The sequence below is a fragment of the Saccostrea cucullata genome, unplaced genomic scaffold (assembly GCF_032062105.1).
Source record: "Saccostrea cucullata isolate Sc308-1 unplaced genomic scaffold, CSIRO_AGI_Scuc_v1 ctg13123, whole genome shotgun sequence".
Classification (NCBI taxonomy): Eukaryota; Metazoa; Mollusca; class Bivalvia; order Ostreida; family Ostreidae; genus Saccostrea; species Saccostrea cuccullata.
The window spans coordinates 319-3,683 of NW_026921565.1; the positions used below are offsets into that span (position 1 = coordinate 319).

General features: G+C 32.9%; 1 long non-coding RNA gene across 1 annotated transcript; it reads right to left on the reverse strand.

Moving 5' to 3' along the window:
• Window positions 1-1,445: 1,445 nt before the first annotated feature.
• LOC134260356 (uncharacterized) lies at window positions 1,446-2,685 on the reverse strand. Its single transcript, XR_009990529.1, has 4 exons — window positions 2,616-2,685; window positions 2,316-2,405; window positions 1,678-1,875; window positions 1,446-1,516 (listed from the first exon to the last, which is right to left on the reverse strand). It is a non-coding gene; the product is annotated as an uncharacterized LOC134260356 (long non-coding RNA).
• Window positions 2,686-3,365: the final 680 nt, after the last annotated feature.

Consider the following 3,365-nt stretch of genomic DNA (forward strand, 5'->3'; position numbering starts at 1 on the left):
TTTTTAATTGTTTAATTATTTTTAGTTTTGTCATAGATACAATGTATTCCATTATAATAATTCTAAGGCTTGTCATGCCTGTACGTCCTACCCCTGCGAAATGATCAAGAATAATTCTTGAACTTTGAAGAAACGTTCAAGAATTATATTCTTGAATCAGCTCATGAATTGTTCATGAGGATCCCATGAAGTTAAAATTGGACCTTCATGATTTCATGGATTTTATTCATGAAAACCAAGTTCAAGAATATTCATGAATAGTTGGTTGTTCATGAACAAACTTGGATTTTATAATTGCCTGTGAAATTATTATGAATAATTCATGAACTTTTAAGAAAAGTTCATGAATTACATTCTTGAACTTCTAAGAATAGTTCATGAATTATATTCATGAATTGTTCATGAAGATCCTATGAAGTTGAAATTGGACACTCATGATTTCATGAATTTTATTCATGAAAACCAAATTCAAGAATATTCAAGAATATTGTTCATGAATGTATTTGGGAATTTCAAAGAGCGACTACATTTGTAGTACATGAACATTCAAGAATGTTCTTGAACTTCATGAATTAAGGTCTATTAAAAATGAAATCTGATACAATGTAAAATATTTATTTACTTTATAACAACGTAAATTATTAATATACAAGGTGTTAAAGATACCTGGAATGATTTCTAAATTGAAATAATTATTGAATTGCTCACCCAGTCATATCTCAGTCTGTATAGTTACTGTCCCTAAATTTTCACAATGTACATTTGTTAGTGTACCTGCATGTGCTTTCAAATTCAGAATAATCAACTAAACCCTTATCCTTACCTAGGAAAATGTATCAATTAAAAATCTTGCACAATTGTTCAAATTTGAATGTCCTTAATTCTCATCAATCGCATTTTTTCTCCTTCTTTCCACCTTTTGAATATTTTGTACTTTTTCTCGCAGATCTTTTCGCGAAAAAGATGGAAATTTTTCGTAGATGATTTCCTCCATGATTCGGAGTTTGTCTTGATCGAGTGGAGGTCTAGGACCTCCCTCCCCACACTTCACGGTTTTCTTCCCAGACAAGGAGGAATTCTTTATTTCATCGGCTGTAAATAGGTGCTTCAACAGAAAACTTACCGCTTGAGAGGCGTTGAACATACCTTGTATGTTATTTCTCAATTGTCTTTTTGTCAAATCTTGTTCACTCAACTGATCTGTTTCATTAGTACTGGTAGTAGTTTTTTCCAATTCCTTCACTCTTTTTTTCAATTTCTTTACTTCTTTCTTCATACTTTCAACCTCGTTTGATAATCTGTCCAATTCCTCTTCTCCCTAAAAAAAATAACATAAGTTGGGAAATAATTAAAATTCAAAACATATAGAAGAGGATTTATCAAAAGAAGAATTTAAAGTTATTTATAGTGTAAATGGATGCCAGTAGACTCAAAAATATACATTACCTGCTCTTTTTCATTGACTGTTCCATGTCTCTCTGAAAACTTGTGAAATCCTCAGAGTCATTATTCTCATCTATGTTCAAAAAAAAATGATTCTAAGTTTCAGATTGCCATATATATATTCTAAAATTCCACTCTCCAGAACTCATGTCGGAGATTTTTTCTGATCAGTACAAAATATTCAAAACAAAAAGCCACAAACTGAAAATAATTTAAAACACTCATTTTTCATACCAGATGATAGTAAACTGTCAAAACTGACAACACCAGGGCTTGATTGTGTTGAGGGACCCGAGCGACTTGGACTTCCCTGTGGGGTTACTGAACTACTACTACTGGTTGTTGAATTTGCTTTTGATGAGGGCGAGGATGGTTTCTCCATCTTTTTTGGTGTTACAGTCCTTTTCTTTTGATGAGAAGTTGGTGTCAGCGCTATGAAGAAAAAAATGGTTCAAATATAAGACCTGGATAAATGGTGATTGCATGCAACTTGAATGTGATAAAGAACTAAATATAAATGTAATACTATACCATATAGCGGATTTTCTTGGCAGGTGTAATATTTGGAGGTTTGCATGCTCAAAGGTATGCCAATAATTTTGGCTTAATTTATTTTAGTTGCAACAGGGCTTCTGCTCTTTGCATATAAACATGAAGAAGAGTACTGATTATTTAGCAATTAAAATTTTAGCGGGATACCATCAAAACGCCAAAATAAGCCAAAATTAGCACCTCGCTAAAATAACCCGCTATACGGTATGATGGGGAGATCAGATAAAGTAGCTTTTGGTTTTGTTGTCAAAAGCTCAACAGCTAAAAACATGAATTTTTGTTTGAATGCGATGTAATATTAGAGAACTTATTATTTTAACCTTTGTTTGGTGCTGCTGAGGACGAAGATGGCTTCTGTATCTTTTTTGGTGTTACAGTCCTCTTATTTTGATGAGAAGTTGGTGTCGGCACTATGAAGGAAAAAATAATATAAATATAAGACCTGGATAAATGGTGATCCTTCTGCATGCAACTTGAATCTAATTAAGGACTAATATATTCAGATAAAATATGGTGAAATCAGATAAAGTAGCTTTAGGTATTTGTTGTCAAAAGCTTAACAGCTAAAAACATGAATATTTGTTTGAATGCGGTGTAATATTAGAGAACTTATTATTTACATTTGTTTGGTGTTGATGAGGACGAGGATGGCTTCTGTATCTTTTTTGGTGTTACAGTCCTCTTATTATGTTCCCCAAACGAAGTTGGGGAACATATTGTTTTTACTCGGTTTCTTATTAAGGTCTTCCGTCTCCAACGGAAGACCTTATTGTTTTCGTTCGGTTTCTTTTTCTCTATTCTTATTATTATTATTATTATTTTTCTTACCGATTTTGTGCACGCGATTTCTCAGAAACGGCTGGACCGATTCTCACCAAATTTTCAGATCTGATAGATATTTATCTGAACCTTGTCGGAAATTTTTTCTAAGTACGTCGTCACTTCCGGTCGTGAGATATGGACGATTTACTGATTTTTAGAGGGTCAGCTTGTCCTGAGATCTCCTCCTAAACGACTTAAGATATCGACTTGAGATTTTCAGCGAAGGTAGAGGAAGGATAGTAGATGTGACATTTTGCATATAGAGCTTTCCAGGGAAGAAGGCATCGACGCTCGCCTGGGCTCGAAAAATAGCCTCATACTTATCTCGCAAAAATTGACACGTTTTCTTTTATATCTTTTTACCTGTTAATATTTTGTTAAGACATATATAATAAAAAATGTACAATATAGTAAGACCTTTTATTTGATATCAAGTAAACGGGGTTAGTCCTTCAAATTAGGGGCATAGAGGGGCCAAAAGTCTCTCGTCTTTAACTTTTTTGTTTTTCAATATTTTCAAATTATATTAGTATAGTTGATAGAAACAT